The sequence below is a fragment of the Lissotriton helveticus genome, chromosome 2_1, assembly GCF_964261635.1.
Source record: "Lissotriton helveticus chromosome 2_1, aLisHel1.1, whole genome shotgun sequence".
Lineage (NCBI taxonomy): Eukaryota > Metazoa > Chordata > Amphibia > Caudata > Salamandridae > Lissotriton > Lissotriton helveticus.
In genome coordinates this window covers 1,672,349,000-1,672,374,175 of record NC_136059.1, presented here as the reverse complement: position 1 = coordinate 1,672,374,175, position 25,176 = coordinate 1,672,349,000, and the positions used below count along the sequence as shown (strand labels likewise).

Genomic DNA, 25,176 nt, shown 5'->3' with positions numbered 1-25,176 from the left:
GAGAATCATCTGTACCTCTACTGACGAGTATATTGTTATGGGAATAGCTAAGTATTTGGGGTGGACGTGGTCCATTAGGCGGAGGGTTCTTTCTACAAAAGCAATTTGATTCTTGTTTTAAAGGTGTGTTAATTTTTATACTGATTAAGCTTGCACAACTGTTTTAGAAATATTGTACTTGTATAAATGTGTAACAAATATTTATGTGATGTATTTTAAATGTATGTTGTGCTTTTATGAGTATATAACTCGAATAAAGCTTTCAAATGCAAATGCTAAACAGTGTCAGGCTCAAAGCCGAAACCTGTAGGACCCCCACCTTCAGTTAATGCGAGGAAGCTGGGAACGGGTTGCACCAGACCTCCTTCCCCCTCCCTTTAGAAAAGATGCCAGCCATTTCCAAACCAAACCCCTGATGCCAATCGCTTGAAGCCGGGTCAGGAGCATCTGATGCAACACCTTATCGAAGGCAGTCGACAGATCTAACAAGATCAGCAACGCCTTCTCACCTGCCTCCTGACTCAGCCGGATAGAGTCCAGCACTTATAACAGAGCTGTTTCTGTGCTGTTGTTAGGGTGAAAGCCTTTCTTCTCCAGAAAGGACGATAGCTGCTGGTTCACATGTTTTTCCAGCAGCTTCGAAAAGGCTGGTGGGATTGGCCTGGTCCTTTTTTAGCAATGGGACAACTTTAGCCAGTTTCCATTTAGTGGGTGCCGTGGCATCTAGGAGGGAGGCATTCGATAGCTGAAACATGTGAGAGATAATTGCCGCCACGCCTAATGCCAGAATGGACGAGTGGGCCGGATCCAATGGAGAGTCAGATCTAAGGCATTTTAACGCCCTTGAAGAATTTTCCAAAGAGATGGGGTCAAAAGAATTCAGGGGAGATGCTTCCCTAGTAGTGGGTTCAATGTGTTTAAGAATTTCTTGAGTACTGGCCCCTTTTAAGGTCAGCCCTGATATGCCAAGATCCATCGCAGGTGGAGGGAGGCTGGCCTGGATAGACACAATTTTTTCTTGACAAAAAGAGGCCAGCGTCTCACACCATTTTTTATTGTAGGAATGAGGAGGGTGGAGTAGAGTATCATCTGGTGATTTATATTCAGAATCCTCTCCCACTAGATATCTCAGCTGAATAGGTGGCTTCAGCCCTGCGTGCAAGTGCTGAGGGTAGGGCTCCAGGCCCTGATTGGGCACCTGTAGACATCTTCAAAACTGTTATAGGGGAGGAGGAGCTTGGCGGGCATCCGAGATGGCCGCTTGAGCACAGCGCTCTCCGGACCCTCGCCGCTCCCGACATTTTATCCTGGCTGAATCCTGATTTCTTGCAAGAATTCGTGTAGGGGACGTTTGGCTGATTACCCTGGCACTTTTCAGAAATCGATTTTGATCTCGTATTCCTGAGATATGGTGCTCTGAACTTTTGGGCTCCGCCCTTGAGGTGCGCCCGGGACGGGGTGCGGCACTGTAGCCGTCCTGCAATTGAACAACAACGGCAGGAGATCTGGCCTTGTGGGTCCCCCCTTCCTAAGTTTCGGTTTCGATTCCGTTCCGACTTGGGCCACGGATGTGGATGTCGTGTTGCGACTGAGACTTGGAGGCAGATCGGCTGTTGGGCTTTCATGTGACCTATTTGCTGGCTTGGCGACCTCTACCCGAGTTGTGCCCCCTTTTTATGTACTTTTGATCCTGTACTTTGGGTGTCGGGCCCGTCGAACCTGGTGGCTTGTCCTGTGACGCATCTTCAAAATGGCGGGCACAGGGGACAGAGAGACGCGCAAGACGAAAACACCTCTGCGCGGAGCTCCAGTTCAATCAAATGTCATGGACCGTTATACCCATTCTAAGGGGTCCCCCGGAGCTGCCCTGCCTGGTTCTAGTATAGCGTCCGAACGAATTTTGGAAGAGTCGGCGGAGCCCTCCCTACAGGATATCATGGGCGCCATCTCGGGTGTGAGGGAATCCATCGGCCTACAGTACGAGGCCTTGGCCCACAAACTTGACACCGTGGCTATTGAGGTGAATCTGATTCGTGCTGATCTCGGCAAGACGAATGAGAGGGTACAATCACTGGATATTAAATCCTCTAGCCTTACGAATGACGTCTCGGAGCTCCAAACAGAGATTGGAAATCTCCGTCGGGGGAACGACTTCATGACCCGTCGCCTGGAGGACTTTGAAAATAGGGCGCGTCGCTGCAATGTTCGCCTGGTTGGTGTACCGGAAAACCCTGAACCCCACTCGGTGGATCTCCTGGTTGAGGATCTGGTCTTGAACCATTTGGCCCCTTCTGGTCTCACAAAATTTTTCACGGTGGAACGTGCACATCGTGTTACAGGGGGCAAAGTCAAGCCGGGAGCCCCGCCGAGACCCATTGTAGCGAAGCTTTTTCATTATAGAGACCGGGACGCTATCCTGCAGGCCTCGCGGGTGAAGGGCCCGGTGGCCTTTGAGAATGCTACGGTGAACTTTTACCCGGACTTTTCCCAACAGGTTCAGAGACAACGTATGGAGTTTCGTGGTGCCAAGAAACGTCTCCGGGATCGGGGCCTACGTTACGCCATGCTCTTTCCCACTAGACTCCGGGTTGAATACAATGAACGTACCCTTTTCTTTGATCGGCCTGATGCTGTTAATGACTGGCTGGACTCATTGCCTGACCGTCCTCCTGAGACAGACTCCGCCGCTCACCCTGGTGGTGCCGAAGGTGGTGTGGAGATCTAACTGTTCGGCTCTTATGTCTTATTTTGAATACATTCTCAGGAGTGTTGGCCGGCGTCCCTCTACATTGTGATTATTCTGTCTTTCGTTTGTTATTTTTGTTCTTGCTGAGGTCGGGGGGTGGATGGAACGGAGACCTTTCCTCCTCCGGGGTCTTTGTGTAGAATAGGGGTTCTTGGGCGACAGGCACACTGCAGGTTGGGGTGGCTCTTTAGCTTTTTGCAGGGGTGCAGGGTGGGGGGTGTTTCTCTTCAGTTTGGGGGAGGGGGGTTGGGAAGTTTTTTCTTTTCTGTGTGTTGTTTTCAAGGCGAGTTGCTCCTGTGTTTGCTGCTGTTTCTGATGTCTAGCTCATGGGCGAGGGGTCTTGGCTCGGGCGGTTGGGATGGGGGGTAGAGGGTTGAAATTTCTTTCCTGGAACGTTAATGGCCTGGGAGATCGTATTAAGCGCAGTGTGGTCTTAAAATGTATACGACGTTTGTCACCGGACATTGTTTTCATGCAAGAAACCCATTTGATTGGTAATGTTTGTTATGCAATGAATAGATGGGGCTACCGCCTTGTGGCGCACTCGGGGTTTACCTCCGGATCTAGGGGTGTGGGTATTCTTGTTCGAACCTCCCTCCCCCTGGCTATCGATGAGGTGATTCATGATGACCGTGGGAGATATACTGTCCTGGTGGGTAGATATGAAGGCCGCACCCTATCTCTCTTCAATGTTTATGTTCCCCCGGGTTTGCAGGCCTCTACTTTTACTGACTTGGGCCGTGTTTTGTTAGATCTCCCTGATAGCACTCTCTTTCTTGCCGGTGATTTTAATTCGGTGCTTTCCGGCCTTCACGATCGCCATCCCCCTAGAGATACCCCGCAGGCTCAGCAGTGGTTGGGTGGGTTTTTAGATACCTTTGGCCTTGTGGACTGCTGGCGACTGTTGCATCCTACTCAGCTCCAATACACCTTCCATTCTGGGGCCCATGGCAGTCTGTCCCGGCTGGATTATTTCCTGATGCCCGCAGCCCAATCATCGGCGGTTCGCGAGATTTTACATTTGCCGAGGGGTATTTCTGATCACTCGCCGCTCTGGCTTCGTTTCGAGGTTGGGGTAGAGGCGGCGGGCCGAGTGGCTCCCATTAACCCTTGGTATCTTTCCTCCCCTGAGACTCGTACCCTCTTGCTCAAGTCCATGGATGCATATTTCCTGGAAAATGAGGGGTCGGTCTCTTCGGCTGTGTCCCTGTGGGAAGCTTTTAAAACTGTGATTCGTGGACAGGCCCTTTCCTTGATTGTTGAAGCTAAGAGGGTAGGGAGGAAGGAGGTGGTGGACCTTGAGGGGGAGATCTCTGCTTTGGAGGACGAGTTGGAATCTGGTGTCACGCCTGAGAAACTCCATGCCCTGGGTCTAAAACAGTTTGCATATAAATCTCTGGTCACTGACGCTGCAAAGGTGATGTTTCGTGAGCAGCAGGGCAGATTGTACGATGTGGGTGACAAGGCGGGCAAACTCCTAGCGTGGTTGGACAAGAAAGAAAGAGTTAATCGTGTGGTGCCCGTGATTCAGTCTGCGAGTGGTGAGAATGTGATTGATCCGACCGCCATTGTTGATCGTTTTGCGGAATATTTCCGTGTGGTATATGCTCCCGTGTCTGTGAGGGATGTTGCCGACTCCCGCCTTCTTCTGCGTGATATCACTTTGCCCTGTGTCACCGACTTGGACCGTATTGCTTTGGACTCCCCTTTTACGAATGATGAGATAGCCAATGCAGTTCGATCGCTCCGTTCGGGCAAAGCACTGGGCCCGAACGGTTTGCCTATTGAGTTGTACAAATTACGCCCCGATAAGGTGGCGCCGTATCTCCGCGCCATGTTTCTAGAATCTCGTGAGCGGAACATACTTCCTTATGATCAGCGTCTGGCGACAATCGTCGTCATTCCCAAAGAGGGTAAACCGCGTGACCTCTGTTCCTCGTATAGGCCTATATCCCTATTAAATGTTGAACCTAAGGTGTTGGCTAAACTTTTGGCGACCCGTCTCCTTTCGGTTCTTGGGGAGTTGGTCCATCCGGATCAATCTGGCTTTATCCCGCATCGCAACACTGCTCTGAATTTACGTCGCCTCCACGGCGCGCTGGCGAGGGCGGGGCTTTTGACTGAACCGGCCATTTTGGCGTCCCTGGATGCCTCTATGGCCTTTGATACTGTGGAGTGGCCCTATTTATGGGCGACACTTGAGAAATTTGGATTCGGGTGCGAGTTTATTAGCTGGGTTAGGCTGTTGTACGCGGAACCTCTGGCGCAAGTTGTAGTGAACGGTAGAGTGTCGGCCCCCTTCTCTTTGGGCAGGGGTACCCGTCAGGGTTGCCCCTTGTCCCCTTTGTTGTTCGCGCTCGCTCTTGAACCGTTGGCGGCCTGGCTCCGTTGGGAACCGTCCCTTAAAGGTATTCGTTGGGCCCCGGGCTTTGAAGACCGCGTCTCGCTTTATGCGGACGACATCCTCTTGTATCTTACTTCTCCTCGCAAGTCTTTATCTGTTTTATTTGACGTTCTTGCGTCCTTTGGCGCTAACTCAGGCCTCGTCATCAACTGGTCTAAATCCTGTGTATACGTTTTATCTGGTATCTTGCCTCCGTTGCCGAGTAGACTTCCTCTTCAGGTGGTCCGGGATGGTTTCAAATACTTGGGGGTTTTCGTTACCTTGGATCCGTCCCTTCGTTTTGATCGTAATCTCCTTCCCCCGTTGCTTAGGCTCCGTTTGGACGTTGCCCGCAGGCGCAAACTTCCCCTGTCTCCACTGGGTCGGGCGGCCCTGTTTAAGATGATGTCACTACCGCGGTTTCTCTACGCTCTCCAGAATTATTATGATCCTATCCCCAAGACCTATTTTCGGGAGATTGAGAGCCTTCAGAGGCAACTTATTTGGGATGGGCGACCGCGCATTGCTCTCGCGAAACTTTCCATCCCGTGGTACGATGGGGGCATGGCGCTCCCCGATATTAAGAGATACTACTGGGCTTCCCATCTGTCCGCTATTAATCACGCTATGTTCTCTCCGGGTCGTAATCCGGCGTTTGAGATGGATAAACTTCAGCTTCCGGGAGGTGACTTTAATAGAGTGCTCTATTCTCGCTCCGCTGGGCGCCATCTTGTGGGACCTACTTTGACTGCTTTGACAGTGTGGCGTGCTGCGAATGTGAGCCTGGGCTGGGAGGATCGCTTGACGTTGGCGACGCCGCTTTATGCTTCAGAACGTCTGGGCGGTCTTTGGTCTTCCAAGGGTTTTGACCGTTGGGACTTGATTGGGATCTCTAAAGTGGGGGATGTATATTCTAAGGGTTCTGTGCGCCCGTTTCAGGCCCTCCAGGCTGACTACGGCCTGAGTAGTCGGGAATTCTTTCGTTATTTACAGATCAGGCACGCTTTGGTTTCGGTGTTTGCTCCTGGTGAGATTCCGCCTGACTCTTCCCCACTTGAAGACCGTATCCTTGACGAACATCTTCCTGATAGCACTATCTCCCTGATCTATAAAAAGTTGATTAACAATCGGACTGACTTATTGGCCCGACTTCGGGAACAGTGGATGGGAGATGGGTTGGAACTTGATGATGAGGATTGGCAATCGGCCCTCTCCTCTCCGAAGGAGGTGGCTATACCGGCTCGACTCCGTCTGGTCCAATTGAAGATCCTTCATCGGGTGTACGTGACGGGACCGCGACTGATGGTGATGGGCTTTTCCTCCGATGGACTGTGTAAGCGTGGATGTGGTTTGCGTGCTACTTTCCTGCATATTCTTTGGGAGTGCCCGATGGTGGCTGCCTATTGGGTGGCCGTGCTTGATCTGATGACTGTGGTGACAGGGATATCCTTGCGACCGGAACCTCGTCGCTGTCTTTTGAATGTTTGGGAGCCCGCGGACTATTCGGTGGCACAGACTAGATGGGCCACCCTGGGCTATATGATTGCGAAGCGAGATATTGCGCAACTCTGGGGGGCCTCCAGGCCCCCTGCCCTCTCGCAATGGGAGGATAATATGGATTGGTCCATGTTCCGTGAGAAAACTGTCTATGTGGCCAGGGGTAGACCCAGGGCATGGGTGAAGGTGTGGGGTCAATGGAACGAATACCGTGGCGACATTTGTACTCCTCCCCTTGTGGACACTATCGAGATTACCCTATCTCCTTAGGCTAGCGTTCCCGGAATCTTCATATAGGGACTGAGCTGGTGTCTCCGGCTCTTCCCCCCTTCTTCTTCCTGATCTCTGCCCCCCTCCCCCCCCCCCCCCCCCACTCCATACTCCTTAGTGCTTAGGATATTACTACTGCACCTCCGCTGCTGTCCCCCCCTTGCGTCCCTTGGGCTGACCTTCAGTGATACACTCTCGCCTTTCTGTATGTTTGTTCTTTCATATATATAAAACCTGTTTTGGTCCTGTATATAATGTGGAGTATTGCATTGTTGATTGACGGTTACCTCTGCGGGCATATGTGATATGTGTCTACTCCTTTTTAGCGGCTGGCCCGTGTGGTTGTAGGCCCATCCTTGTACATTTCTGCTTGCTCAAATAAAGGTTTTAAAAAAAAAAAAAAAAAAACTGTTATAGGTTTATGGGGACCCATCCTGGCCTGGGTGTTTAATGCTCTGATACTTGTATGATCCCATCGTTATGGGGTACTACAACTGTGGTACCAATTTTTTAGATAGGTGATAGGTCTGACTCAAAAAACTATCGCCCTATCTCCCTTTTGAACTCATAAGTGAAAGTGATGAGTAGAATCTTACTGGCTTACTGATGAGGCTAGCGGATTGGGCTGAGGAGAATTCTGTCCTATCCCCAGTACAGTTTGGTTTTAGAAAGGGTTTAGGGACGATCGAGTAATGTGTAAACTTAGTTCTGCTGAAAGGAAAATATATCCAGGCCAAACCAGGGTCCCTTTATCTTTATATTGCGATCTAAGTAGTGCATTCAATCTTATTATGGTCAATCCTGATTTCCATTGGTTCTCCTGCAGCTATTTTTAATTACCTTGCATGTCTATACTTGAAGTTATCAAGTAAAGTGTGCTACGGACCGTATGGTGAATGCTCACCAATTTTTAAAGTGGAATGAGACATTCAGCAATGGTGTGTTTTGGCCTCGTTACCATTCACCCTTTTTAGGTCGAGCCCTGAGCCAGCGCGCAAGTGCTACTCTGGGGTTGATCTGTGGTAGTAGAGTACGCCCACTCCCCAGCCAACTTTTTCATTTACTTGTGTCTTTGTCCTTTCTAAATGCTCGCTTCCGATTGGTTTATAGGCTGTTAGCCCCTCCTTATGACGGCCCTGTCATCATTTATATCCTTCCATGGCTACTGGCCTCTTTACTTCAAGTGTTGCATGAGCACTCCTTTCTTCCCGTGCCTTCTCCCTTTCCCACTGTCCATGCCTTCTCTCCCGCCTCCCGTTCTTTGTGCCTTCTCGCTCCCCTGCCCGCCCGACAGCACTCCTGTTTGCAATGCAATAGGTCTTGCGTATATGCAAGTCCTAGTGCATTGCAAATGCTTGTTAGTAATGGTGTAGACTCCTTTTTACAGGATATACATGCTGATGCCCCCAGTGTGTGGGGGGCGCCCTATACCAGTGTTATTATATGTTGATCATGCTGTGTTGTTATCTAGGAACTTGGTTGGCCTCCAGAAATTGCTGAGTGCCATTGCTGAGGTTATGGTTGCTAAGAGTATAATGATTAAAAAAAACAAAATGGTCACATTGATCTGGGGGCACAAAACAAAAATTGCAGATCCTTTTTTTATTGCCAGCATGCCTATTGTTGGGGTCAATTATTTTAATTATCTGGGAGTCCTCTTCACAAGCAATGGCTGTTGTGCCCAACAAATTATTAATACTTAATCCAAAATGGCCAGAAATTTGAATGGAATTTTAAAGTTTTCATCTAAGTTGGGTAGTCGGCCAATCAAAGAACTTATAGAGATATAGGGGTGGCCAGCACTACTTATGGGCCTGGCCTTTGGTGTTATTCCCCTAGTAAGCCATTGCAACTTGAGGAAAATTGTTTTATCAAACTTCCTCTGTCTTCCCTCTTCTGCTTCTATTATTGCTCATCAAGAACTTGGACTAAAATATTTAGGGCCTTAGTTATGAAGGCCTTGCGCCACCGGTGCGTCACTTTTTGCCATTTTAAAAGTGACGCATCGGTGGGGCATGTACTTCATAAATAAGGTCCTTAGAATATTTGCTTTTGGTCAAACCCTTACTTCTTTGGTTTTCCATTTGATCTAAAGTGGAGACTGGTTTTACCAAATCAATCATCACAGACTGTCTAAACCTGGATAATGCTTTTCACATCCCACGGCTGTTGTTATTAATTCCTCTTTTAGTACCTTGTTTAAATTGTGAGTGAATGGTATCCTTTAACGGTTCTGAAACTTACTCAAAATTTGATTAAAGTTACCTTTTTATGCAGAGGCCAGATCACAGGATAGATTCCGAACTGATTAAACCTACAGTCTGCATGTATATGTTTCTTTCTTTGGATGAGGGATGTCAATAGTAGTTGTCTTGTGTCAGCAATAACCAACATCGATATGTGCTGACTAGGTCCCGACTTGGTTTTGTGCACCACCTGGTTGCCTTCCTCTCAATGAAGGTATGCCCTTCAAATTCCACTCCTTGCATGTGATGGAGTGAGCAAGCTGAGCACAAAGCACTTTATGCTATTTTGTAGTTTTTATACAGGGTACTTTCTTAAACCCATTCTTGCCGCACATAGTATCAGGAATTATAATGTGGCCTTGCAGTTTTTGTTATTTTTATATGATCACTTAGTGTATTTTGAAGTTGTTGTTTTTATTCTGATGGACATCAACTTAAGGAAGAATAGTATGCATTGGATTTTATTAGCTGTGAAATTAGTATACAATGTATGTATGCTGTATTGTGGAATTAATGTACCATAAGGAATTCTGCACTTTATTCTATTTGTGTCATATTATTGATGTTTTAAGAAAATTTATTTACTTTTATGGTGTTTTAAACTCGCCAAATAAAATTGAATTGACTGACTGACTGTATAAAGTAAACAAAAGAAGTAAACTTGAGTCATTCCTAAAAAGGATTCACAGACGTTAAAGAAAGCCACCGCAGCCACATTTAGACAGTCAATATACAATTTGGGGTAGCACAGCTAATTGCAATCAGATTTTCCTTCTTATATTGAAATTTGCCACAATTATTTTTGCGGAGCTGAATAAGTTACCTACCTACAGTAATGCTCTTTCTGGTTCAGAAATCTATGTGCAGATTCCTCACTTTTTAAATTATCTCAGATGCCAGACTGGACTAGGCCTCGGTGGTGAACTCCACTTTGTTTGTGGAGTTTTCTGCTCTCTGCACTCAATGGCGCACGTGGAATTCTGAAAACTCTGTGGAGTGAAGCAGAGTTTAGTCCTCACTCACGTTTACCAACATTAAGTTGGCGAGTGTGAGCGAGGAAAATCCAATGATAGACCACCTCCCAGAGAGATTTCTCAAACGCTTGCATTGAGAAACCATCCGTTTGCATTGAGGAAGTTGCCGCTCAAGTAGAACATCTACTTGAGCAGCACAAAGAAGCAGAGCCTCTTGTACCGCGTATGGTGCTGTTCGCACTGATTTTCCAGCTCCAGACAAACACCTGGCACTAAAAATCAGCGCGAACGGCATGACCTAATGCACTGCGCACTCTCGTAGCGCGGCAGAGTTTTTTTAGGTCACTTTGCAGAGTTCTGCGTAGAGGAACTCTGCAAACTCCACCCGGGCCTAGACTGGACCTGGAAAAGCTTCTTTAGTGCCTGTGACATGATTGGTCAGCAATGCATTCCCAGCACCCCAGGCTTCAGATGTAGAGACAAGCCGGGATAGCACAGAATACTGAGGAGAGAACCATCACCCTAAAAAAAAAAGAATTTCACAAGATTATCTGGATTTACGCGAGTATGGTAATTCTAAGCTTAAATAGATGTGAGGATGTATTTTGTACTAAGGAATACTGCTAATTGCAACAGAACGCAAATAGCGAGTGTGAGCAGCCTCTAGTGCACACTAAGGGGCCGATTAGGATGGCGGTTTTTCCGCATCCTCCGGGCCGGCGGAAGTGTCCGCCGGCCTGGAGGATGCGGAAAAAACGCGGCGGAGACTCCAAAGACCCACCGCCAAATTAGGATGGCTGGTGGGTCTGGAATTCCGTCCGCCGCTTTTCCGCCGCGGTCGGCTTCCGACCGCGGCGGAAAAGCTATAACATGGCAGGCGGTGTCTATGAGACACCGTCCGCCATATTATGATGTTTGTGTAAATATGCTTTTCCACGGCGGCTTTTCCGCCATGGAAAAGCATACGGACATTCACTTTGGGGGCCCGTTGCGGGCCCCCTGGGTGAATGGGGGGTGGGGGGTGCACATGGGGGGTACCTATGGTACCCCCCTGCATTTGCGTACACAAAGCAGCAGGCACCGTGCGGTGCCTGCCGCTTTGTGCATGTAAATGCAACACATGCATTTTTAACATTGCGGCGGGTGCAGCTTGAAGCTGCACCCGCCGCAATGTTAATAATAGAGGATGTGACCGCCACCCTGGCGGTCACATCCTAATTGCCATGGAGGGACCGCCGCTGCCCATGCGGACGGTCCCTCCTACTCAGGGGTGGCGGACGGACGCAAGTCCGTCCGCCATCCTAATCGGCCCCTATATTTGCACTTGGTGTAGGATTTTCTCCCAACGTAATACTGGCATTCAGCTCTTTTTCTTCACATGGATGTGAAAATGTATTTTGCTCTAAGAACAGCGCTAAATACAGCAGAACACAAATAGCAAGCTGGGGCAGCCACTTGCGCTAGCTAAATATGCTTACACTGTAGGATTTATCCTCTCAAATCACTCTTAATTATGCAAGCAGGAGTAATTGGATATTTATTGGTAACTCTGCATCAAAGAGTCAGGTGGAATTAACAAAACTACTCTGATTATTCCAGCATAACTGAAATTCTGCCCAGGGCCACTAAATGTCCAGAACTAAAATGAAGGTAAGTGAAGGAAGGTAAATGTAGATCTAGGGGAGAGTGTTGGGATTTGTTGTGCTTTACTCTGTATTTCGATGTACTAAGCCTTTGTAACATTTTGATAACCTTATGATGACTACATCATTTTTACTGTGTATTTTGCTGTAAAAGAGGGCCAAGGTTGGAAGAGAGCCTTTGCCTGTCTCTTGGAGAGCTTACGCCCTCACTCTCTTTATGTGCCATGCGCCAACCTGTTTACGCAGAGGACGAAATTACGATTTATGTTTTATCTAGCCCATCCAATAATTATCCAATGTGTTAAATAACCCAATTTATTTAAAATTTCAGCAGGTCAAACCTGCTGAAATTTAACAGGGGAAAACAGTTGCATGATGGAGGCAAGCATGGCTAAACCACGCATGCCTCTACTACCCAGCCTAAATCACCAATGCTTCTTAACCACGCATGCCTTTACCATGTAATTTTGTGAGAAAGGCATGAATTGCAAAGGGGAATGCATAGCTAAGGTCGCTAGCCTCTTCCCCCGTCCTAAGCTACAAACTCCCCTGATCACCTCCCCGCCTTTAGGTCCAAATACCCGACCCCCTCCCAACCCCGCTGTCCCTAACCCTTGGCAAACACTACCGCGACCCCCTCCCACACCCTTGCACTGTCCCTAAAACTACCCCAACCCCTTCCACTGCCATTTGCCTAAAACACAAATCCATATTTAAAAAAACTACCCGACCCATCCCAAGCCCTAAAAATTAACCCAACAACCCATTCCCCTCCACTTGCCCCGAGGCCTAAAACCCTCTACCTCACCAAACACTATCCCAACATCCTCATTGTCCCTAAACCTACCTCAACCACTTACACTGCCCCTAGGCCTAATACCCTGACCCCTAATAAAAAAATTACCCTGACACTCCCCAGCCCAGAAAACTATGCCAACCCCCCTGCCCGGAAAACTACCTGAAAACTACCCCCAACACCCAGCTCTGAAAACTACCCCTGTTTCCCATCGCCCAGAACACTACCCAAAACCCCTACACCCCAGAAAATGACCCAGATCCCCCTAGCCGAGAAAACAACCCTGACCCCACCCGACCCCTGAAAACTCCCCTGACCCCACCCCAGCCCTGAAAACTCCTCTCGATCCCCCAGCCCTGAAAACTACCTCTGACCCTCAGTTCTAAAACCTAGCCCTAACCTTTGCCCAGTCCTGAAAACTAGACCCGACCCCCCAGCCCTGAAAATGAGCCGACTCCCAGCCCAGAAAACGACCCGACCCCCCAGCCCAGAAAACTACCCATGACCCAAGCCCAGCCCCACTTACCTGCCAACGTCTCTCTTTCTGGCAAGGTCTTCCTGCTTCTGTCCCTGCTGCCTGTAGCAGCCAGCAGCTAGACCTCGCACTGCCTTAACCACTCATATGTGTGGTTAAGGCATATGCGTGGTTAAGGCAAGCATGGTGGAGCTTGTGTAGTCGGAACACATGTGGTTAAGACCGTGGTGTTCTAACTGTTTCCCAGGAAAAACGTATGGTACTTACCTTATTAAAATGATAATAGATGTTATTTATTGGAGCCAATAACGTACCCCATGGTGCAGTTATTTATCAAGAACAATAAATAATGCCCCAACTCGTATTCAGGCTAGGCCTGGGCGTAGCTCGCAGAATATCACTTTGCAGAATTCTGCAGAGTTATCGAAAAACTCAGCTGAATTCCACAGAGTTCTGCGAGTGGGCGGAGTAGTGCTCAGCCACCCCATCTCATATGAGCTGAGCCGGAAGGCGAGCCAGGACACTCCCTCATTAATGCCCCTCGACCCCTCCCCCCATTCTCAGCCAGACCAGATGTTGGAATCAAAGAAATAACAGGAAATTACAAAGCGAAAGACGAATCCACGCCAGCTGAGCAGTACTAGCACATCCAAACAGGAGTAGCTATATATGGAGAATACGTAAATATATTTTTTAGAAACAAATAGGTAATTCCACTATGAACCTGTATGCCAAAGGTACCTGGTATTCTTTCTGTACATCGCGGTCGAACCATTCAATGAGTGTCAAGGTGTAGCATACCGATCCAATCCGTAGTCTGCATTGCAACATCAGATCAGTACCAACAAAAGCCAGGGAGTGGAAACCCTGCCCCTCTGCCAGCATTTACTATCAGGCAGTGTCATGGAATCAGTAGTATTGACGCCTAGTCCCTGGAGCACGACTCGCTCTTCTCTGGTTTGGATTTCTCATGCAATCATCAATGCACAGCAGGCCCGGCTCCAGGAATTTTTATTTGGGTGGGTCAAGGATGCTGTTGGGTGGGCCTCTGCCGGCCCAATTTGTCGCTTCTGGAGGTAGTCTACAAGCCATAGATTACATCATATCTACTTGCAAACAGTCACCAAGATACTAGGATTGCTTCTGTGTGTATACAGAGCATGTGGAGAGTTATTTATTGGCGCCCCACCACTAACCTCTTTCTCTGTAGATACCTTTACTACCATCCTCCAACAGTGCCCCTCATCTCTCCGTATCTCCCACCCTCCCCCAATGACCTCCTCCTCGGATTCCCTCACTGTTACCCTCCAACAGTGCCCTTCATTTCTCCAAAGCCCCTCCGCCTCATGACTTCGTCCTCGAACCCCCTCAGTACCACCCTCCAACTACACCCTCCTCCTTATGACCTCCTCCTTGGATTCCCTCATTGCCACTCTCCACTAGTGCCCCTCATCGCCCCATAGCCTCTCCCCTTATTGACTTCCTCCGTGGATTCCCTCATTGCCACCCTCCAACAGTGCACCTCATCCCTCTGTTGCCCCTCCCCCAATGACCTCCTTCTCGGATTCCCTCACCTCCACCCTCCAACAGTGACCTTCATCGCCCCAAAAGCCCCTCCTCCTCATTATCTCTTCCTCAGTCTCCCTCACTACTACCCTCCACCAGTGCCCCTTATCTCTCCCTATCTCCCACCCTCCCCCATGACCTCCTCGTTGGATTCACTAATTGCCACCCTCCACCAGTGCCCCTCATCGCTCCATAGCCCCCCCCCACATGACCTCCTCCTCGGATTCCCTAATTGCCACCTTCCACCAGTGCCCCTCATCGCTCCATAGCCTCTCCCCTTTTTGACCTCCTCCTTGGATTCCCTAATTGCCACCCTCAACCAGTGCCCCTCATCGCTCCATAGCCTCTTCCCCTCATCACCTCCTCTTCAGACTTCCTCACTACCACCCTCCAACAGTGCACTTCATCTTTCCGTAGCCCCCATGACCTCCTCCTCTGATTCCCTAATTGTCACCCTCCAACAGTGTCCTTCATCTCTCTGTAGCCCCTCTCTCATATTCAATTTCATTTGTTGTATAGTGCTACTCACAGTGTAGGGTGTCACAGTACTTACATCGTGCAGAGACAATGAATCATACAAGTATGTAAATCAGTCTATAGGGAATGTCACATAAGCCAATGAGGATTACAAGGTGTATGTATCACATGTCATCCATACTGGTGGGCAGCATGTTTTAAGAGGGTTTGGTCTGGAGAAGCACAAACCCAGGACTTAATGCATATCCAAGTGGTTGTGGAGTTGGCGTTACTCATTGAAATGTATATCTGCCAAAACAAACTCTTTATAGCAACATTAGAGTAATGAAAGACAGGGTAAATTCTAACTATATTGCAATACCATAAAAAAGAGTTATAATTATACCATTCAGGTTTGTATGCGGCTCTTTGATGTCAGTTCATAGGTCACTGTCCTATTTTAGGATTGTAACTTCTGTACTGCAAGTAACCCACTGAGCAATCCACATAAATACAGTTTATCGGCATTTAAAAATTAGAAAACGACAAAATATTGCTCTCCAGCAGGATCATTAATCACCAGAGTTATCTGGACATTTTAGTAGTTGAGTCTTGCATCCGTCATGATAACGATACAACGATATAAAATAAACACATTATACACGAAGTATGTGTCATACTGGGCCCTCATAGATTAAAAAAACAAAAAACTAATATACAAACATCCTCTAAGCATACATCTAGCTGGGCCTTTGCCGAATAAAAAAAAACTGAACAATAGCCACACATTCTCTTAACTGCTCCGTTCAAACTCTGTGGCACAGACCGATCTCATAAACAGCTGAAGGGGTCAGGAAAGGTGAATCTGGGTCAACAAACTCCGTTTCTCCAGCGCTGAAAAGGATATTTCCATGCAGTAGGACAGTGCACACACATTACCGAGGGCCAAAGAGGATTTCTTCCCTTCGCAATGCCCCTGTACCTGCACAAGTGGACGGGGACACAAGCCACCTTCCTAAAAGGAGATGTGTGATTGGTAGTGCCTGTGAGAAAAAGCCCAGGCCCAATCACGCAACTCCGAGAAAAATAACGTTCAAATGAACTTTTTAATTGCCATGGCCATTTGCTGTTGCCCCCCTGACGTCAGGGCCACGGCCCACCCGCTAGAACCGGGCCTGATGCACAGATATGTAACACCCAGCAAAACTTCTAGATTTACTCAACCTCCAATCAGTGCTTGGCTACTACACCACATTGCCCTTCTTTGCCCCTTACATAACAAAGCGGGTACGCTAATGGTGGTTATAACCGTCTCTCCTATGTAAGGACCGACAGCATTCTGCCAGCTGAAAGAAGCTTAGAGGTGCCCAATGGGGAGGCTCGGTCAGCATTACACTTTTCACAAATTGTTATTGTATAGTCCTGTTTGATGGTTGTTAGTGATAGCCAATAAGTAAGCAGTACAGGACGCGTTACCGTGATGAAGTTGTGATGTCGATTGAAACATGTTTGGTATCTGGCAGGGCTACGTATACTCTCTGTTTCCTAATATATTTCCCCTATCCTGCTGGCCGTGAGAGACGGACACCTCTCAACCTCTTTTATTTTTTATCAATCAAGGGGGACAGAAGCTGAGATCCATTTGGCTTCCAAGCGATAGTTCAGTTATCATAGAAGAGTGGATCATTTGTCCTATGTTGTTACCAGGGTATGTGGTATTAGCCGTCTTAAAAAACCCTCATTCAAATACATGGTAAAGTGGCGGTGCATCTTGATTTCCTTCTTGTTTGCCTACATGTAAAGAATCATCATTGGGTCTTTCAGTATGCTTTCCACCACCTGGAGGGAGACCTACTGGTGGTTACAGTAGTGGTCAGAGATGGTGAAAGAGTGATTAAAGTGAATTTAAAATTACCTCCGTCTCTCAACAACTTGTTTTATTCTGTTTGGTGGTGGGGCAAGGAAAAAAAGAAGGACGGTGTGTTTCTAGAAGGGCCACTGTTCTATAGCACCTATTTTTTATAAATACGTGGGTGGTCGACATGTTTCAGCTCCATCTGTGCCCAGGCAGGTCAGGAGGCTTTCTTCAGGACCAGTGTTGCACACGTTACCAAGTTGATGGTGTGCGTCGGTAAGCTTATGCACTTACCCTTCTTCACAGATGTTATGGGTGTATAGTACCTATAACTGGAAAGAAAAAACAGAAAAAAATCATAACGACAAGGTATCATGTTAATTGAACATGAAACTTCATCTACTGTGATCAAGGTGTGTCTAAGAAGATGCTAAAACAGTAGTTGTTAATCTCTAATGAGCATAGTACTCAGGAAGAGGTGGGGGAACACACAATATTAACTGTACATATTGAAGAGGCCTCCTGGATTTCTAAAGGCCTCTTTCTGAACATTTCTATATGCATGTGGCCATTTCTAAAGTCTGTGTGGGGCCTGTGCTGTCAATTGGGATAAGGATTAGTATATCTGTGGTAACACGCACTGTATTATCTGGTTGGTAGTTCATAACGTCGCGCAGTACCGGGTGGTAACGAACAGAAAGCGCGGTTAATCTTGTGTGGCGAGCTTCTAACGGTGTATCTGCCGGTAGTTTAATGCGCATCTGATTCAATTCCTGGGGTGGACACCACAGAAGGAGGCGAGACGACGTGCGGTTCCAGACACGTATTATGGTGTGGAACTTGTGATTGCTCCTGCTTTGGTCCGCTCTATACGTGTGTGACCGAATAAACTCTCACCTGGACACATTTGGGGTCCGTTTTTATTATCATTGTGAAGTACTCAATTAGCCTTAAAAATTGAGTGGATACGGAGTGTTTCACTTCGAATTGCTGGTTACCTTGATCCATCGCGGATATCCTGACGTTACAAGTTAGGAGTGCCGTACACATGCCCTTAAGAAGTCCATCTTTTTGGATGAAATGCGTTGGCTGTTCAACTCAACTTGATGTGGTTAAAACTAATTAAATAAAGGATGACTTGAAGAAATAACCTTGGACACAGATCTCATAAATTTTGTGTTATTGCTCATAAAGTGGTGCACTATTTCTCCTTGTTGTGTTACTCACATTCATATGCATGCAGTTGATTACCCGTACTCCTTCTTTTTCCGGTTGGGGTTATTTTAGCAACTGGTCTGCTTAGTTGATAAGAAATAGGTCATCTGCTAGCTATCTCTGTTCATTAGATGTAATGTGCTTGTTACCCTAGTCAGCGCTTTATGGTGTGCCAAGGAATATTTTCGCTAAGCCCTGTTTCAAATGTCTCAAGACGGTACACCCATCTTTGCTCTTTTTCATACAGGATTCGTTCTACATTGTGGTTTTTTGTGGTCAAGGTCTCAAGAACCACCCAGTTCAGCTCTTCAACAGTGTGTTTAGTATTGATGAAGTGTGTGCTCATTTTCATTGCTTTTTTACATTGAATATTGCTCTTGTGTTCCCCGATTCTTTGATGAATCTTGCGGTAGGTCATCTCCATATTTGAGGTCGCAAGGACAGGTAATCATGAAGATTACGTGGGATCTATTGCAGTTTGTGTGATGTCCTAAAGCCCATTTGAGATCCGGTGTCAGTTGTAGGGTTTTGGTTGCCTTGGGTAATTTGCACACAGAGCAGGACCCACAGGGGTAGTGATCCGTTATGGGTTTCAGGTTCCAGGTGTTTGTAATTGATTCGGCGCTAGGTTTCACCGGAGGTGGTCTTGTATGTACTATTATGTCTCTGATGTTTTTTGTCCTTCTGTTGGCGAATCTTGGTTTAGGCCATTTTAAGGATCCTGATATGAGGATGCGCCAATTTTTGTTCACAATTTTTTTCACAGTGTTGGAAGCTATGTTGTGTGTTGTCACACAGCTGGGGATATCTGCAGTTTCTTCTTTCGTTGTGGAATCTAAGAGGATGTCCCTGTGCTGATTCCTTGCTCTCTTTAGGCATTTTTGTATCATTCTGTGTGGATAATCTCTCACTTGTAGTTTTTGGCTCAGGTCCTTAGCTTGTGTCTTGTAGTCTTTTAATTTGCTGCTTTATCTCCTGATTCGTAAAAACTGCTGTATGGGAAATTTTCCCTCAAGGGAAATGAATGGAAGCTGTTATATGAAAGTAAGCTGTTTTTAGATGTGGGTTTCTAGTATGTTTTTGTAATGATGGTATCATTTTCTATGTAGATCGCTATGTCAAGAAAATTAAATTTTCGGGTATCCGCTGTGTACGTGAATAAAAGGAATTGATCCATGGTATTTATCCATCTATGTAAATCCTGTAAACTGTCAGGTGTATTGTTCCAGATCATTATCACATCATCGATGTAACGCTTCCAAAAGAGTATTTTGGCTCTGTATGGATTGGTGTCACTGAGGATGTTGATGGTCTCAAAGTAACTCACATTCAGCCCTGCCACACTAGGGGTGAACGTGCTGCCCATCGAAGTTCCGTGTGACTGCAGGAACAGTGTTCCGTTGTATTAAAAACAGTTCTTAGAGCTAGACGGCAGCATTCTAATACAAAGTATCTTGGTGTTTTTTGTTCCCACTGTTGTCTATACAGTATGTCCTCAATCGCCTGGAGTGTCTTTTTTTTGTGGTAGGCTGGTGTATAGGCTCTTGAGTCCGACTAGGCACATCGTTCCTTCCTGAAATGTTAAGCCTTTTAGTTGGTTTAAAAGGTCACGGGTATCCTTTAGATATGTTGGGGTTGCTTGCACTAGAGATCTTAGATAGTGGTCAGCGAATTGCAAAAGGGGTTCCAATATTGAGCCAATGCCAGAAACTATTGGGCGTCCTAGTGGGGGTATTCTGTTTTTCTGTATTTTGGGTAGAGAGCAGAGGTATGGTGTTCTGGGGGACTTTCATTTCAGAAAATATGCTTTGTTTTTGGAAATCCACAGGATCATTTCGGCTTCATCCACCATAAGTTCAATGGTCCGTTGTAATCTCATTGCCTGGTCTGTGGTTAGAATTTTTTAAAAGTTTCAATCAGACAGAAGGTCTGTGCATTGTTTGTCATAGTTTTCTTTGGAAAGGATGACCATGTCCCCTCCTTTGTCCGCTGGTTTAATTATTAGTCCATCGTGTTTCTGAAGTTCCTCCAGTGCTAAACGCTCCAGTTTGGAGACCAGGCATAGGGGATCCGTCGCAAGTACAAGCACCACACAAGTGAACTTTGTCTTCATGCCCCTTTCTTGTGGAAGGAGCACCAGGCTAGCCTATCAGCTGCTTTGTGGTGCAGCCCCGACTGGCAGACTGCCCTTTCCTGAACTGCAGTCTCTCCCTTAATGTCATGTCCTCCGGCCCTCCCAGCAGTCCCAGAGGCACAGAAAGCGGCAGACCAACCAGGTCGGAGCACATAGGGGGCAGTATGGCCCCTGGTAGGATGCGGAGGTCTCCAGCGGACAGCTACAGAAGGAGCAGGTTCTGGGATGCCCGCAGTACCAGCTAGCAGGTCCACTGTTTCCAGAGGTAAGTGCAGACAATACATTCATTCAACAGGTGCCACTTGTTGTATATCCATGGGTTCACCAGGGACATGTAGTTTGTTATTACCAAATAGAGAAGCTAGTTTGGTGGTCATGATCCTCCTCCTTACACGTGTAATAATCTGCAACTTTGGTGACGGCGCCGGTAAACTCCACTCCACCAGCGGTGGACAGAGTTTGCCATAACTCTGCATACACCGCTCGAGCATGGAGTGGTAAATCTAAGTGAACGCCGCCGGCAGAGCGGAATTTCCCGCACACCCTTAAATCAGGCTCATATGGGTATCAGATCTATACCCGAGCAGATTGATACTTTGGGCTTAGATTATTGAGAAAGGCCTTGGTCATCTAATGCTGTATGTTGCCTTTGATCTCTGTAATTGACAGAACTTAATGCTAATTCTCTGTATTATATGAAATGAGTAACTATACTTTTGACTTCTGTATTTATTTCTAACCTTTAGTAAACCTTCATGGTTTCCCATTTGCATTTGACTCAAGACAGCCTATTTAATTGACTATGTTACTTGATTTGTTAATAGCCTCAATTTTGTTAGGGGCACATTACCACATATTTCCGGCCTCCAATCTTGCATAGGCACTTTATTTTAGATAATTTCATAAGATAGCATCATCATAACCATTTAGATGCTCTCTACTTATATTCATGTACTTTTCACCATGAGCTAACATATAAGACTAATGGGTACATGTGTGATTACACCATCAACATGTTTGTTTGTATATTACCACACATGCATAAGGATCACAACCTAACCATTACTGCTTCAGATACAGACTGGAGGCCAAGATTGGGGTGCCTGTGATAGTAATTACACCGTAAATCATTCCAATATGTTGGCAGACATTCATTAAACGACAAGTCAGTGCCCTCACACACTCCTCACAGCTCTCAAATAAAGCTACCCACAGTATACATCCAGCTACATTGGCCCACTTCCCCACTTATGTACATTTTATCCACTTTTCAAACTAGTGCTAGAACACTTCATTAAGAGACAAGACTGCAACACTGACCAAGAAAGAAGGCTGCAGTGACCTTATTGTGCCCTAACCAGAAACAGCCCTGACCAAGCATGAGAGGGCCATGGGGACAATGTTGCATCTTAACTGGGCATAGCCTTGACACAGGTAAGGGCCCTATCCCCTTACCCTGCCCCTCTGCAAACAGTGGACTCTAGTTATCAGCGGTCCAGGAACATACTGTCACATCCTCCTTTTTTCCATTTTAGCATAAGTAATCTCCGGATAAACATAGGCTATCAATGACTTTCACCTCTCCCATCTCATTTTTCTCTCCCTTCTTGTATGAAATTGGTCTACTGTTGGGTGAAACCCTTCTCAAGCAGCAGCTACAATTCTTCGGAGGGTGAAGTCACAACAAACACTAAATTAGCTTGTGCACAACCCTCAGGTTGCTTGGCACAGAGCAGTCAGGCTTAACTCAGAGACAATGTGTAAAGTGTTTATGCATCACTTCAAACAATCCTTCTTCCTGGCAGAGTATCTACAGGTCTAGAGGTGTATTGTGCTTTTGAAATGAGAGAGAAGCATCTAGAGGTTTTTCTTTGAAGTCCCCAAGCATCCCGCCTCCCCTGCCCCTGCTCTAGACTAACTACAGGTGGCATTCAGCCCTTTGTATGAAGGCATCACACAGCTTATTCAGGAGTAATTGGGGCTGTGCCCAGTTCCACTCAGGTCTAATGTGTTCCCCCAGCTGAAAGTGGGGAAAACTAACCAACCCCTTGGGAGTTCTCATCGCAAAGCGGAAGAACCTAGATAGACTATCAACATTGGTGTGGTCTGACCCAGGGTGGTGTTCCACCATTAGTCCATTCTGTTAAGGGAGATGGACCATTTCCCAGCAAAGGCCTCCCTTTTAATCACACTCCACCTTCCTGTGGAAGTAACCTCCTGCTAATGAAGGCTACTGGTTGTTCTGGGCCCTCCTCATTACCCCTGTGCTAAGGCAACCCCTATGCTGTGCTCTGAAGCATCTGTCTGCACTATTAACTCCTTGGAGAAGTCAGAAGCTTTGAGAAGAGGTGCCATATACATGGTCTCTTTGAGGGTATCAAGGACGTTCTGGCAGGCCTTCGTCCATATCATCTGCTTGGGCTACTTCTTTGAAGTCAGCTCTGTTGAAGGGAGCACAAATGGTGCCATGTCCCTGAACAAATTTCCCACAGTATCTTGTGAGGTCCAGGAAGGCCCTTGTCTACTTTTGTTTTTCAGGGGGTTACCAGGCCAGGATAGTTTTAATCGTGGCCTAGAGAGGCCGTGCCTTGCCCCCACCTACCATGTGGCCCAGATAAACCACAGAACCCTGCCCTATCTGACACTTACTGGCCTTGATTGCCTGCTGCAGTGCCTGGAGCGCCTTTAAAAATCAATCTGAGCAAGACTCGGACAATGACAATAAACAACAACAAAAACCTGCAGAGGAACTGGTTCCTGGGCGGCACTAAACTTGAACCAGCTCATGAGTACAAGTATCTAGGAGTTACAATCGACAAGAAAGTAGCATTTAAGGGCCAAAATGAGGAAATAAGAAGGAAAGGCTTGTTGATATCTTTATTGATAAAAAAACCTTGCAAATAAACTGATGGGGCCTACTTTGACCCTGCTTTTGAAGGTAGCCCAGGCCAAATTACTCCCCTCGATTGCCTATAGAAGTGAGGTAATGCGGGGAAGGGATGCTAAGAGCCTGGACAACACAATGGTCAAAGCATATAGAACTATGTTCTGCCTCCCACCCTATACTTCACCGGCCCAAATAAGACTAGAGTTCGGTCTTTTAAATCAAGTCTTGGCCAGGCACGGATCTTACATCATCTGCTGGCATAAGATCAGAAGCTCCACTGAAAACACGTTAAATCCTCTGCTGTGGCACGACATCCAGCACTGGGAATTCTCTCAAGCTAGAAGCTACCTCCAGCTAGCCCTGAAAGCAACCAGTCTCAAGGGACTCTGGGACACTCAACTCGGTTATCTAACCCACAAAAAATTAGTCTGGAAATGCATAAAACAAATTTCCTTGGTGGAGGAGAAGGACAGCTTTTCAAACAGATTCCATGCCTGGATGACCTTGAACTCCTACAAATCACTCGCCCCACAAACATTCTTCAACCAGGGATATCCCAAAGCCATAAAAATGAACTTTTTAAGGCATCGACTGGGGATTTTTCCGTGTGCTTAACATCTTCCAACATGGCTGAGGACAACAGCACAGGACACCTGCAGGCTGTGTAACATAAATCAAGGAGATTTACACCTAATCTGCTCATGCAAGGAACTGCAACAAGAACGGCAGCAGCTCCTAAAAGACTCCCTTAAGCAGTTAGGCACCCACAACAGGAGGAAAGCAGTGCTGGCCTGCTTAAACCCGGAGAACACACAATTGAACTGCAGACTGCTAAAATTCCTTATGCTGGCCGAACAAAAAATGCAGAAAACACAGAAATGTTGATATACCAAACATAATGCCTGGTCGATGTTAGATGTCCTGCAGAGGGGAAGAGGCCTTTGCTCTTATAACAACAAGGACGAATCCCATGCACTTAAGTGAACAACCTTGCAACAAGTCCAATTAATCTGAACAACATATACAAGATGACAATGGTCTATGGGCAAGCCCGGTTGGAGCCAAAAATGTGTGACTGCACCTCACCTTACCCTGCAAACTTATGACATTCACTAATGCCACTACTATTAATTCTGATTTAAATTGTATACTATATTCTACCTTGGGGTTTAACTGGTTTTACTTGAAGATACTTTTCTACAACATAGAGCAAAAAAAGGTGGCAATGGCTGACGAAATCACATAGAATATTTGTCTACATTTATCTTTTGTAAATCTTTTTTAAATGCTTTTTTAAAATGTTAATATTGCAATGGTTTTTGTTAACTATGCAAAAATAAAGAAACAAACTGAAAACCTTCTAGAGGTGTTCCGGTGTTCCTCCCAGGTGGCGCTCTAGACAGCTCTGTCGCCCAGGTAGGCATCACAGAATGCCTCCTTCTCAGCTATGATCCTGTTGACCAACCTCAGAAAGATGGCAGGGGCATTCTTTAAACCAAAGGGCATCACCTGAAACTCGAAGTCGCCCTCTGTGGTTAAGAATGCAGACATCTCTTTTGCCCTTCAGTCAGAGCAAAGGATGTCAATTCAAATGCACTAAGAAATTTTACAGAGCCTAGCCTGCCTATGAGCTTATAATATTGGCAGATAGGAGTGTGCATCAGTCTTTGTGGCAGAATTGAAACTCTGGTAGTCCACACAGAACCTAAGTTTTGGAGTGGCACCCAGTGGGGCAGCGATAGGTACCAGCACAACAGGGCTGGACCAGGGACTGTTGGAGGGCTCAATCACCCCTACAATTAGCAGTTTGGAGACCCACTCCTGGACCCTTACCCTCGTCTTGTCTGACAACCTGTAAATTGTATTACTTACAGGTGGACTGTCTCCAGTGTCTTTGCCATGGACACACAGGTGTGTGAGTCCAGGGATTAGGAAGAATAGAGAAGCGAACGGTCCCAATAACTGGAGACAGTCAATCGGCTGTTCTGAAGTCAAAGTGGGGGAGAGGATGGCAGCCTCTACTGACCTATCGT

The 25,176-nt window shown here is 46.8% G+C and overlaps 1 long non-coding RNA gene across 1 annotated transcript in view; it reads left to right on the top strand.

The window, feature by feature from the left end:
- The window catches only part of LOC144819897 (uncharacterized), a 358,388-nt gene that overhangs the window by 67,302 nt on the left and 265,910 nt on the right, over nt 1–25,176 (top strand). The window contains exon 2 of the long non-coding RNA XR_013607614.1: nt 11,716–11,766. This is a non-coding gene — a long non-coding RNA (uncharacterized LOC144819897). The remainder of the gene's footprint in view (nt 1–11,715; nt 11,767–25,176) is intronic.